This window comes from Anastrepha ludens, chromosome 5 (assembly GCF_028408465.1).
Source record: "Anastrepha ludens isolate Willacy chromosome 5, idAnaLude1.1, whole genome shotgun sequence".
Lineage (NCBI taxonomy): Eukaryota > Metazoa > Arthropoda > Insecta > Diptera > Tephritidae > Anastrepha > Anastrepha ludens.
Genome location: NC_071501.1, coordinates 104050831 through 104066122, shown reverse-complemented (window position 1 = coordinate 104066122; position 15292 = coordinate 104050831).

The following is a 15292-nucleotide window of genomic DNA, read 5'->3' as shown; positions in this document are numbered from 1 at the left end:
TTCATTGGTGTCTTGCGTGGCATTCTTCCTTTTTTTATACAAAAAAATCAAAATATAGCGAATTTCTTCATTATTTTCACTCATTTTTGAACAGCTATAACTTTTTTTCAACTTCTCCGAATTTAATTTTTTTTTGGTTAAATGAAGCTTAAAATGTCACCTTTCTAACACCATATGATATGACACAATGTGATTGGTAGCACTGGGATGCTAACTCTACAAATTTTAAGTAAAAGTGGAGAAAAGTAAAATGTATAGGAAAAAATTTATCAAAATGATGTGTTTATCACCAAGCTAACTCAGTGATTTTCAGAGGTATATTCAGAACCAAAATGACATAGTATGAATCCTAACTTCACTTGAATGGATGCAATGCCAGAGCACAAGAATACTAGCGCGGACGACTTAATTTAAATAAGAACAGGTAGTTAGTTCCAATTAAATTGGGGGTCAAAACTCCAAATAACACATGGGCGGAAAAGTCCCGGGCCTAACACATAGATGCCACTAGTTTTGTCGCATTCACCTCTTTTTCAGTTAGTAATAACCTTAAAAAGACAGCTGTTAAAACTTTATGATATTCTATGCATTGCTCGTAAGTTATTTTGCTAAGAGTGACTCTACTTTTGCTATTTTCAAAATAATGTATCAAAAAGAATTTCGTGTTTTAATGTTACACTACTTCTTGGTGGGGAAAAATTGAGGCCAAGCGAAGGAATGGCTCGAAAAGTGTTATGGGACTCCGCCCCATCAGAACAACAGCGAAACGATGGTTTGCTGACTTCAAACGTGGTCGTAGAGACACCGATGATGCACAACGCAGTGGACGTCCAAATGAGGCGGTTGCACCAGAAAACATCAAAGAATTCCAAAAAATCGCTTTGAATGATCAAAAAGTGAAGTTGCGTGAGTTAGCTGACATTGTAAAGATGCATGAGCATTTGATTATGAGAAAGCTATGTTCGGAATGGGTGCCACGTTTGCTCACTGTTGACCGAAAACAGGTCAGTCTCAAGTCAATCGAAACAATGGCAAAACTACATGAATTGAACCTCGAATGCCACCCACATCCACCGTAATCGCCACACTTGGCTCCCAACGACTAATGGCTGTTCGCAGACTGGTAAGAAATTTGGCTCGCTTGAAGAGGTTATCGCTGAAACTGAGGCCTATTTTTAGGTAAATGGATAATTCTACGTTCTACAAAAGTGGTATTGAAAAGTTAAAACTCTAAATGTAAGAGCTGGGCTGATTGTTCTTGATGGAAATTACGTTAATGAATAAGACTAATTTTGAATAAAAAAAAACATATTTCTTTGTTAGGCCCAGGACTTTTCAATCCATGAGTTATATGAAATATATTTACCTTGCCCACAAAATATTTTATTTATATACAAATATTAACAAAAATTAATTTTTTTAAATATTTGCACTTGTTTCGATTTAAATAAAACATTTTTTTTTAATTTCATTTTTAGCAAAACGGATTTATGTTTTTCCGCTTTCTGCATCCTCTTAAATGCAACCTTTGTAGACGAAGACACTAAGTACTGCTATGCCACAGGACAGGTGGCCACGGTATTCTTTACGAAAGTCTGTGCCATCTTGAACGTGGCATACTGGCTAATAGAGAAAAAGTGGCGGGGTGGTAGGCTTGAAATTTGTAGTGACAGTCAAGCTGCACTGAAAGCCCTTGCTAACCCACGCTGCTCTTCGAAATTAGTTGGTGATAAGGCAAAATTTAACAGTGTTGCAAAGCACAAGAAAGTTTGTCTCATTTGGGTGCCTGAGCATTATACATTAGAGAGGCCGAGTTGGCTGTTAAACTGGCTAATGAATCTGCAAGCATACCACCCTGAACACTTTCTAGTTGTCAATTCCGCATCGATTCAACTATGGATTGACGACTTCATGAGGTCTACCCATAAAGGACGTTGGTTTGGGTTGAATTCGTGCAGAGTAGCCAAGTGCTTCGTGAAAAAACCGAACGGAGAAAATAGCGACCTTTCTTCTAAAACTTAGCAGGAAGGACCTGAGACTACTGGTGGGTGTAATCACAGGGCATAAATCTGTGGTCAGCATATGGCTGCCACGGGGGTCGTCGACAGCCCCATATGCCTATGACACATATACCTATGACAGTGCAGAGCATTTTTTCTGTAGCTGCCTGGCGTTTTGCAGAATCAGACTTAGGATATTGGGTTGTGATATACTGAGTATGGATAAAGTTTATGCTCTTCTTCTTAAGATGCGTCAATGAATCCAAGATATTTGTGGAAGAGTGACCTCAAACTAATTTTTCCCTCTTACCACCAACATTTTATCTTTCCTATCTCTCTATTCTTTCTACTGAAATTTATCCGAGTTTCCTGACTGAGTGCTTGGACTTGTTCAACCTCCCACAAATCTAGTCTAATGGCGTGTAAAAACTCTAATGTCACAAGTGAGCAAACCTTTAATAACTGAATCATTGTGCCCGCTGATCGATTTATTATTTCCAGGCTTATATAATGCTAGGGTATTAATAAAATAATCGAAAACACTCAAATCAGTAAGAAGATGAACCCAGAATACTGGATTCTTTTTCGCTTTCGCTGGATTTCTGTTGCTGTAAATGGAAAAAGACAAAGTAAAGACTGTCAAAGCATCAAATAAAGGCTGATAAAATAAATGTAATGTTTAGCAGGATTATTTTTGTTCTATCTTATTTTTCAGAAATAAGCATTCATATAAATTCACATCAACAATCTATACTTAGCCATATCAAGCATTCATTTTTATTGTGGCGGCGCTGAAATTGGATTTGCAACAGTGAAAAAAGATGTAAGTTTATGGCAACACATATCCAGAGATATAAAATTCTTAACAGTGTTTATGTGTAAGTACATACATACACATACATATGTGCACATCCGAATGATATATGTATGTATGTGCTGAGATTACAAAGCGCTCCGCTTATGCTTTCGTCCTTTCCCACCACAGCCTATGCGCATACATTTGTCCTTATATGGTTGTATGTGTTGTAGCATAAGAAAGCGGATAAGAGACATGGCATATGGCACAGTGCTACGCCATTTTGAAATGGTATGATTGAGCGTATATTAGTGTGGGAGTGTTTTGTTGCTATTTACGCAATCAATAAGTGCCAAAACGAAAAATAGGGATACCCGCTGGGGTGGTGAATGTGAGAAGGAGGCACTAAAGAAAAAACAATAAAAATAAATGCCAAAGCGAATAATAATAAAATAACAAATATGGCGGAGATAACGAAAAAACAAAATATATGTACATATGTATTTATGTACACATGTATACACACAGATGCACTATGAAGTTTTCCTTTCGTGGCATGCCACATATACACAGACATCTAATCCTTTTTTCGCTTTGAAGAACTTATGCAAAGCGTATAGGATTTTGAATTTAGTTTATGCATCTTAAATACAAGCAGCCTGAAATAATAATACACACGCATACATTTGCATATGAAAAGGACTTACTAGGATTAAAATCGGAAATAGACCGTATGAAATAAGTGTAGAGCCACAGTCAGCACCAGAAGGCAGAAAAGTTACTTTCTGAGAAATATAAGTCATCTCCTGCAGCTGAGATTCTTCGCTCCAAAGTTATAAAGTGTAAACATTTTTGGGATGCTCAAGTCCATTGTAAAATACCCCCATTTAAAAAGCAGCCTCTTTTGATATAGAAGGTTTACGTAGGCACAATATGAACGTCATACATTTCATAAACTGAATGAGAATTACGAAGTTATTACATGTCGTGAGCGCCTTATACGGCAAAGAGGATTTTATAAGCATCTGTGCTTTTTACCTTTCAAAGGTTTTTGGAAGAATAAGGTCAAGCAGAGAGTCAATTTGTATTCACAATTCTCAGATGTCATATAAGCCCAGGCTTCGCTGTTCCTTAACTCAAAACTAGTATTAATAATTTTATTTATTGAAGTAAATATTTTTGTATTCTTAGGCATTTTTTTGACATTTATTCTACGGATTGTACTTCAAAGTTCTCCATTGAATACTGATTGGGGTCCCATGATCTTATACGTGGCAAATTCTTCCAAATAGCTGAGAGATACCTTTTCAATTTATACAGCGCCCATATAGGGTTTTTCAGTAAGAGCGCTTCAACTTTTGAACTTTTTTGAATAAAACACAAACGGTTTGACTTTTTTAACTAATTTTTTTATTATTATCGAGTTTGAACATATACATTTAAGTATGAAATTCGATTTCTTTTGCATGACCACCGGTGCACGTTTTACGAAGTCCAATCGTTGAACCCAATTTTCGACCACTCTTTTGCATAAATCGGCTGAAATTCCAGCAATTTCGCGTTCAATATTGGCTTTGAGCCGTCGTCGGCTTGTTACTGTAGACCAATGACTTCACATAATCCCAAAACGGGACGGCTTGTTAAATGGACCGTAAAATGGCCGTAATGCTCTTAAAGTAGCAGCAACAGAACGATTATTTTCATAAAAAATTTGCACGATTTGCAATCGTTGCTCAAGTGTGTAGCGTTCCATGATGAAATGTATACTAATGAAGTTTACAAATGATAAGCGAAAAATAAAAAATATTGCGTCGTTCGCCCCCCCTATCGGAAAAAAGTTGAAGCGCACCTATTGAACAACCCTATATTTATATATACTTAGTCTTGCCATAAGTCCTGTTACAAGTTTAGTCCGTTATAGATATGAAATTATAATACTTTGTTTAATGAAGTTAGTCTTATTTTATTTATGCAAATATTAAATTAAAAAGAAATATCATTTTTATTCGAAATGTTCCCCCGTTGCTTTTCCACAAGTCTTCAAGCGATTAGGCCATTCAGCTGTTGCAGCACGCACGGTTTCCGTGGATATTGACATCGCTTCTCGAACCAAAGATTGTTTGAGACTCTTCAAATTTCTGTGAGGCCTTTGACAGGCCACATTCTCCAATTCTGACCACAAACTGTAGTCCAATGGATTCAGATATGGACTTCCAGATGGCCAATCTTTTGCGGCTATGAACCCAGGAATGCTGTATTTTAGCGGAATCTTGCTCGATGATCCAACGCTCTGCATTGAACACAATGCAACTGCTTCACCAAGCCTTCTAAGACATTCTCCTGGTACACTTTTGGCCCGATCATAACCCCTTTTCCGCAGAAATGAAGAGATGTAACGCCTTTATAAGACATTCCCCACCAAACCATTACGGAGGCTGAACTCTTGAATTAATATTTTTTGCGTCTTTAGAAATTTTCGTTTTTTTGCTTATTAAAAACTTATTTAACAATGAAAATTTTCTCACCTGTGGAAAGAATATTTCATGGCCCTGGACTGAGTGCCAGCGAAGAAGCTGCTTGCATCTGTCGAGTGCAATTTTCTTCAAGCGCGTTGTCAAAAGATGACCAGTTGAGCGACGGAATGTGACGGATGTGGAGATCATCTCTAATTATGCTGAAAACAGTGAAGCCCGCACGGAATTTCCTTACCGAATGCCCTTACCGTGCACAAAACTGAGCAAAACTATTTCCCGTAGATAACAGCTGTTTTAGTTGGTTACATACATACAAACAATATTTACAAAATTCATCGGTGACAAAATGGATGAAGAAGACATCGAAATTTGCAACTAATTTCTTAATTTATTTGAACTATATATTTTATATAAAAAAAAAGGACCAAAAAAAGTGCAGAAGGTATAAAGTTCGGCCATTAAATAGGAATTGGGGCACAAGTGGTTATCAAATCCAATTCTTTAAAAAAACATTATTAGTTATCGCTTTATAAAAATATTCCAACTATACTTACGGTCGAGGAATAACATGCGGCCTTAAAAATTACATGCTTTCAGGCAGATACCACGGCCTCTGGTATTCTGCTCCACTGCCTGATGGTGCTTCTGATTTTCTGGCTTCTCTGCCATACCGATCGCGAAGAGCTAACCACCTCCGTCTGCATACCTCACCTTTAAAATAATTAACTTTGTTATGAAATTTGAAATACTAGTAAATATAGCTCCCACTCACCACTTGTGCGCAGCTCCTTTCCGATCTGTTCGTTGATAAGACGTTTTCCTTCCCTGGAACTTATATAGAAGATTGCTCTTGTCGTAGAGTTCCTTTTTGTCTTGTACTAGCGATACAAGATGCTCGTCGTTCAGCGCCATTTCCGTGTTTAATATGTTTGTACACAAATTTATGAATATATATGCATATGCATCTGCTTGTATCGATACAATGTTGCCATTGATATTTTTGCTTACACACTTTTTCACACATCCGCGTTATCAGTTACAATTTTTCATTGTTTAATAAACCAAAGCCAAAGACCAACAAATGCAAATAGTTCGTTTATCTCTAATTAACATTATTCAACAGTATTTTTAAGCTATTTTGACAAAAATTATCATTTCTTTAAGTTTATTTTGTAAATGATTTCGAAATGTACTGCTTGGCAACACTGCGTGGTGAGAGAGCAATCAGCTGGGTCGAAATTACGGAATTTTTTTAATAATCGTGAAATAAAATCTACGGTACTACGATACGGAAGGAAGGAACTTTTCGTTTATATGGGGTTCTCATTAGTTTGATTGAAACAGCTGGGTCGGAATTGCGTTTACGGGCTTCACTGTTTTCAGCATTAGTCGTGACACGGATCTGGTCGATACATTCATTTCCCAGGACATGATTTTCTGCTTTAAGTGGATTTCCGCGAGTTCTCTCTCGAACGTATAAAATACGTTTACGTCGCTGATCGGCTGCGACGTTACGGCTGCACTGGTTCGAACCACGCGAGGACGACCACTTCGAGGGAATCAAATACGAGGGAATTTGGGTTCATGTACTTACGGTTCTTTACTGAAAAAGCTCAAAGCTTGGCGACAAATTTGACTTTGGCGTCTTCTGTAAGAAGACCAAAATAAGCGTTTCAGCTCGTCTTCCTAATCACTGGTGCGTTTTTCAGGCTGAGGTAGCCATTAATGAAGTAGCTGTCTGGTTAGGCAAAAATGCGACTACCTTTAGAGAAGTCTGTATTTACTTTGATAGTCAAGCTGCCATTAAATCTCTTTGTGGGGTGGTCACTAAATACGGGGCATCTCTTAACAAGAAGAAGAATGTTTCCGCATCCATTTGATGTGGGAGCCACGGCATAGTGACATACCAAGGAATTGTAAGGCAGACAATTTAGCGAGAGAGGGCACTACAACTCACCTCCCTCTTGGTGAGTGGTCAAGTAGCATTGCTTCTTCAGCCAACACGAGTTGGGTTGATAGTCTGGCATGTAACGCTACGAAAAAAAATGTGCCAACATTTTCGACAGCCGCTCAAAGACGGTACTTAATTGGTCAAGGAAAAACGTTTCTATGCTAGTTGAGATGATCACAGGGCACAGTCTCATAGGTCGACATGCTCAAAGTACCTCATTTCGACTATTACAGAAGCTGAAGGAATGAGAGTCTGTCAGAAATCATCTCTGTCACTATCCTACGTGCCATGCCACTAGCTTTGGATACTTTGACTCATAGTTCTAGAATGGTACTGATGACTCTCTAAGTGTGAGCCAGATTAGTGGATTTGCACTTAAAACAAACTGGTTTAATGAGGAGTAGCAGATAAACTTCTACTGTGGCATCGCAATGGATCGTCAAGGTTCTAATTGAGTTCGTTCAAAGACTGACTGCCACTTCTATTTCCTACCTAGAGGCTTCCAAAGGGAAGCGAGTATTACAACTCTAAGGCTTGCCCCAGACGATGTCAGCAATTGGGTGTGCCCTGATGTTTCTGAGACTGAGAACAACGAGAGAGGAAGTTGGTCAAGGACTACATTGCCATTCTCAAAAAAAGTGGCACACCCTCTCGGGTTCATTATTAATGAGTCTATGACAAATTACGGTTTAATCTATTTAAATCTATGTTTATACAATCAACTTCTTAACACAATTAACTCATTAAATTATTTAAATCTTTTATTGCATAATTTATCTTTCAATATCCTTAAATTTTCAGCGATTTCCTTTGCGCATATGAAAAATCCCATACACAAAAATGCACATTTATAGTGCCTCGTTAGCATTCCATGCACGAATGTAACAGAAAAAGTACCTACTTGTCCTGCATGCGGCTCCATACGGTACTGCTGCTTCTTGGATCCTTCTCCCATCCTTGCCCAGCAGGCTAGCGCACCATTTCGATACGCTGCTCTATTATCCTTCCTTTGTCAGCATTTTATGCGCCGATTGTTGGCATCTTTTTCCCGTTCGTTGGTTGCCTCGCATTTTTATGCACTTTTATATGTATTCGTCTTTTTGCATACTTCATACATATTTTGCTGCGAAATTTATGTGCGCCATTGTTTTTATGGCATGTACCCATTTTCTCCTCCCACCTGCTTGCTCGCGTTTGCCAGAAGTCGGAGCTGGCGGATAGTAAGCGAATGGATGCTAGTTAACGAGTATTGGGTTGGGACAAAGTAAATGTATGAACGAGTATGTATATGTATATGTGCATATGTATGTAACCTATATATGTTTTAATGTATGGCACAGTGTTATCTGTGGGGTTGTTTACTGGGATGTAGAGGTTTGGAGCGCAACATTTGTATTAAAAATGGAGGTGGGAGTTCAACCAAGTGGCGTATTATTTTCATTTGTGTCATAACTACGACGCAAAACCATGAAAATACCCAAAGCGCATAAAGGAGTACAAATTACATGAAAACTGAAAAGTAATGATATTTTGAGTCATTCATTTCTACATTAAATTCGCTTTATTTTTGATGTTCCTATACACTAAGCGAAATATATATATGGGACAAACCAACTTCAGAATTTTTCTTCTAAACTAGCAACATACTATTTTCTTGAATTGCCTTATAATGTAAAGGGTGATCAGATTGGAGGTACTTTTTGCAATAGGGATTTTTTGACAGATCACGCGTGACTACTGTCAAACTAAATACATAATTTATTTCAGTATTCATTGACATTTCATCATGGAAAGACTTATGCCTTACGAAAATCGGCGCTCTGTGAAAGTGTTCATCTCGCGCTCAGGCCAACTTATGGTGTTTAGTGATGAATGGCTAGGTCACTAAGCAAAATTGCCATATTTGGGCTGAAGAGCAACACGAAGTCATTCAAGAACAGTTATTACATCCATTGGAAACAATTGTTTGCTGCGGCCTATAGGCTGGGTTAATCATCAGTCCATATTGTAACCGTAAATGGCGTACGCTATCGCGCCATGATAAACAACGTTTTGATGGCGGAAATTGAATCCCGTGATCTCCACAATATTTGGTTCCAACAAGACGGCGCTACTTGCCCTACGACTCGTGAAACAATGGATTTACTGCGTCGTCGTTTCGGTGAGCAATGTATCTCTCGTCTCGGACCAGTGGATTAGCCACCAAGATCGTGTGATATCTCATCTTTGGACTTTTATTTGTGGGCACATGCAAAGTCTAAATGCTTTGTGGATAAACCAGCTCCGATTGAGGCATTGGAATCCAAAATTACTAAAGTTATTCACGAGATGCCGACCAAAGTTCTCCAGTGAGTCATTCAAAATCAAAGATGGGTTAATTACAACATTTGAAAGGGCTTATCTTTAAAAAATAAATTACATGAATGGTTCTACACTAAAATGATAAAAATTGCCCGATCAATTTAACTTTTCCTTGCTTTATTTCAATTTAAAATTCGATAGCTCAAAATAAATCACTCTTTATTTAAATGTGTGCACGAAACTACCGCTAGGTTTTAAATTATTTTGTCGTTTTCTTCGAGTCCGTTACGCTTGAGCGTTGCTTGAAATTTCAGTTTCTTCTAGGAAATTTAAAAAAAGGGACAAGTGCTTTCGATTGCGCTTTTGAAGTGCTTAAGATTGCATTTCTTGTTGTGGTAAGTAACTGCGTGATATTTTTATAGACATAACATAAATCAAAAGATTCCTTAAGGTAAGTTGCAAAATATCAATTTTCATCTGGGGAAAATAATTTTTTTAACACTGTGCCAAAAGGAATACAGCTATCTGCGAGGAGCTTGCTAGTATTCTAGCTTATAGTGAATCGGGTGTCTTAAATCGTAAAAACGCGCTAAAAGTAAATCGAAATAAAAATACCATCCACAACTTTTTGAAAAATTCTGATAGAAAAGGAAAAATTAAAAGAACTGGTCCAAAGCCTAACATTGACGACAAGAATAAGGGAGAGATAAGACGGTTGGCTGCCAATAAAAACATCAGCCCTAACCAAATTAGATGTGAACTTTCTCACAATGTTACAAAGAGAAGAATACAGCAAATTTTTTGTAAAGATTTTTTGTGAGATATCAAAATCGACTGGTTAAACTGAAACTTACGCCACGCCACAAAGCAACTATAATCGGTTCGCCGGTAATCATATGCTCTGGGATGAAGAATGGCAATAAATAATTTTTACGGATGAAAAACATTTTAATTTCGACAGGACTCATGGTTGTTAGAGGTATTAGAGAGATATTCGCGAGCCACGAACGCGAAGCTTCCACGGTGGCTCTCTTATGACCTGGGGTGCTTTTAGCTACCGTGGAAAGATTCCAATTTGCTTTTTTTCGCATAAGATGAACGCAGAAGATTACGTAGAGGTTTTGGATACTGTTTTGTTGAATTTCGCCGAAGAATTTCACGGTGAGTCTTGGACGTATCAACAGAACAATTCTCCAATACACAGCACTAAGCGTACCAAGGAGTTTTTTGCATCGAAAAATACTCCTGTGCTGAAGTGATCCCCAGTTAGTCCATACCTAACTCCAATGGAGAACCTTTGGAGTATTCTTAGCAAGCCAGTTTATAAAGACGGACGTCAGTTTAATAATCTATTGCACATCTAAAAAGCTATTCAAGAGGAACGGGCTTAAAATTTACCTTAGTGCCCTTCAGGCACTCGTAAATTCGATGCCACAGCGACTAGTATCAGTTACAATAAATAACGGAAGGCGTACAAGCTATTTAATATTATTTTATTTATTTATTTATTTTAATAATCTACATTACAAAGTACCTTACATACTAGACAAAAATGTAAAGAAAATCAAGCCAAATTTGGCAAAATAATATAAGCAATCAATATAAATAAAGGGTGGTTAAATTTCAAGGGCCGATGTTGAATGTGAACCGCACCTAAACGTCAAGTTTTTTTTGCATTTCATTTGACATTTTTCAATACATAATCGAGTCAATGGTCAGAATGGTGGGAGGAAATGGCAACAGTGAATGACCAATTTTCGAAGAAAACCATCTTCAGTGATGAGGCACATTTTCACCTCAGTGGATCCGTCAATAAGAAAAACTGCCGCATTTGGGCGAATGATAATCCAAGAGTGATTGTCGAAAAACCAATGCACTCACAAAGAGTGACTGTTTGGTGCGGTTTATGGGCCGCCGGCATCCTTGTGCCGTATTTTTTCCAAAATGAGGCCGGTCAGGCAGTTACTGTGAATAGTGTTCGCTATCGTGATATGATAACGCACTTTTTATGGCCCGAATTGGAAGATATGGAAGTGGACGATATGTGGTTTAAACAGGACGGTGCCACTTGTCGCACAGCTAACGAAACAATGGCTCTTTTGTGCGAAAAATTTGATGGCCGAATAATCTCACGTCGCGGCGATGTCAATTGGCCCCCAAGATCATGTGATTTGACACCGTTGGACTTCTTTCTTTGGGGTTATTTGAAAGAAAAGGTGTTCGTCGATAAGCCAGCAACAATTCAAGAGCTAAAGGATGAGATAATTCGGTACATTAACGGCATAGAACCTCTATTATGCCTCAGCGTCATCGAAAATTTGGGCTACGGGATGGAAGTGTGCCGCCGAGGCCGCGGCGGCCAATTGGCCGATATTTTGTTCCATGCGTAATTGAGCCATTCCAATATTATCATAATATAGAGAAATGATAATAATTTCTTAAAAAAATTCTATTTCATTCAAAATCAACACCGGCCCTTGTAACTTAACCACCCTTTACAATATTAAGTAACTACAAAATTAGCTTTAAATAAAGCAAATTCGAGCTGACTTTTAGATAATGAATTATAGTCTCGAAGTGCGCGAGTAATAGGTGCATTATACGCAAATTTAGTCAGTAAGTTTTCTCTATAAAAAGAGTAAAATTGCGAACACTTCTTTGTGGAATATTAAAGCTTATCTGCTCCAGTAGATCGCGACAGTCTACGATGCCTTAATAACACTAAAAATAAATGAAAACCAAAGAACTGTCTTTCTCTTTCCGATAGTTTCTAAATTAATTAACTTTAGCCGATAACTGTAAGATGGAACAGGGGACTCAAATCGTTGGGAACGTAATGCCTGCTTAAGAAAAAAGATTTTAACGCCCTATTCTATTAATCCAAATTTGATTGTAAGGTCTGAAAATGATAATAGCGTACTCGAAGTTAGAGCGAACGAAAGCCCTGAACAGCAGCATTATTGCGGCGAATGAAGGCTAGAACTGAATACGCTTTTGAAAGAATACAATTAATGTGACGAATTAAACTTCAAGATCCTTAAACTCTGTTACACTTGTAGTGTCTTATTACAAATGGTGTAGGATGTGTTGAAAATATATTGACGCCTCGAAAATGTTAAATAAAAACATTTTTTTTAATATTCAAAGACAGACGCGACCTCTTGCACCAACGATGAAGATTGTTCAAGTCGAGTTGAAGCTTTTGAACATCCACCGAGTTCTTAACAGCTGAGAAAAGTTTAAAATCACCCGCGAAGAGCATAAAATTAGAAAAAGTAAAACATTTGCTTATGTCATTGATAAAAGTGACAAAAACAAGTGGCCCTAAGTTGCTCCCTTGGGGGACACCTGAAATAGCAATAAAGTGGTTTGATAAAAAAACTCCATCAATTTTTACCACGCACCGTCTGTTCATCAAATATGGCTTAAGCCATTGGATAAAGGTGGAGTGAAAGAAAAGCCTACTTGTTTACTAGAATCTCGTGCGACACTTTGCCAAATGTCTTAGAGTTGTAAACGCAATCAACGCGGTGTACTTTAGAAAACGATGACATACAGAATTCGCTAAAAACCTGCAAGATTAGTAGCTGTGGAACGGCCAGTTATAAAACCATTTTGGTTTGGGAGATCTAACCGCAAATAAATTTTGTCCTTTACAATTCATTGAAACAGTGTCGAGATAATTGATAGCTTGGAAAACGGCCTATGATTAGAAATATATTTCTTTTTCTTCCACTTTTCTAAAAAGTCGTGAATACTGTAAATTTCTATTCTTTTAAAGATTTATTAAAAATAATTTCAAGAGAAATTGCTAAAGCTGCACAATTCTTAAGCAAAATAGCTGAAAGACCACCAGCACCTGTATGTGACGAAGGTTTGAGAGGAAGCAGCTCCTTGAAAATGCCATCAGATGAGATGTGCAGATTTCCAAAGTGTAGAGATGAAGATATCACGGATGAAAGGTCACGGGACAGCCTAAACATAATAATTAATAAAAATTGTACTTGCAAATTTATCACCCTTCATTTGCCATATATATCTATTTCCTTTTACGCCCCGAAATTTTTTAAAATGTTTACAAATTTTTTTGTCGCTTAGTGTAGTTATGCTACTCATATTAATTTTGTATTTAACCTATGATCGACATGCTTTTATATGTAAAGTCAAACTTGGACTTTATTGTACCAAAATTTAATGAACTATATAACTGCATACAAGTTTTCTAAATCTTAAATTTTTCAAAATGTTTGAAATTATAATATTATGAACATTTTTTGAATTTGCATTGAATTTGGTTGAAACTTGGATTTATAAGGTTTTAGTTGGAAAATGAACTATGGTTTCACAGAAAAATTATTATATTACAAAAGAAATATTGTCAATAAGTCCCTGTGCTATAGTTAGTTATTTAACGCATTGAATTAACATTCATTGATTCCTTTCTTTGCGCTATTTTTGCCGGCCATGTAGCTATGCTGCGAATGTAGTAATTTTGTGCCCCATTTGCTGGAATTATAATCATCAGCACTCCAAAATTACTCCCATAACTGTAACGGTATGTTGGTTTCCCGCTAACTCAAAATTGTCTGTGTCATCAGGCTTTGTATGAAATAGTGATGTAACAAACTTAAATTATGACCAAGAATATGGGTAAATTTATTACAAGCCAACAAATACACAAACCTGCATTTATACGAAAAGTTTACAAATGTGTCTCTTGTGGCCAATAAATTCGCAACTATTGTACATATGAAAGCAAGCAATTAATACATGCACATGTGAAAATAGTGGAGTTAGATTACAAATTTCAAATGCGTGCTACCAAATACAAGAATTTACTATGTAGGACTGCACGTAGCCGGCGCAGAGGTTGACAAAGGGAGCTAAAACTGCAGCCCACCTTTTGAAATGCTGACTGAGCTGCTTGAACTTTGACCTCGTAAGTTAACCAATACACACACTTTTACACTTTTATAGGCATGGGTGTCTCATTAATACAGGGTGGTACATAAAAAGGTATTTTTTTTGTGATAAGTTACTTGGAACTGATAAATTTTTCCGACTCAACGATTTGATTGCCAGTCAGTGTGATGGTTGGGGGAATACGGAAGCTAACGCGACTCAGTTGTCGATGGATTTGATATAATCAGATGCTGAGCTGATGTCTTTTAGCCATCCGTTGGGCACCCCGATCTGGACATACCTTTTCCAATTTTTGACGTGAATTTAATAAGTTTTTATTATAGCTTACGACTTCAGCTTCCAGGTAGCTTCGTATAATTTAATTTTCTATCGATTTATGAATATAACCTTTTTAAAAGGATCCTCGAACAGGATGAAAAAAAATGATTTCAAAAGTTTCACTTTCAGCTGGTCATCTTGGGTCTGGCTGGACCATTATGGGAATATCTGGCATATGCGCATCATTTTCAAGTACCTTAGATATATATTTTTAATTTCTTTCATTCATTTCTTTTTCATTGATTTTGACACGAATTGAGTTACCTACGGAAGCATAAATAATCGCTGAAGATATTTAAGTTTGTAAATAAAAGGTTGTTTTTTGCTTTATTCTTTATTTTGACTCATTTCGAAGAAGGTTGACGAAAAAAAGTTGATTACAATAAACTTTGGGGTAAAATATGAAATGATATTTATTTATTGATTCGCGGGACGGCAAGCAAAACATCTACGAGAAATTTTTGAGTGCTTTTTACATACTGAATTCTGCATACAATAAAATAGGAACGAGTTTTGCGATGAAGCTTTT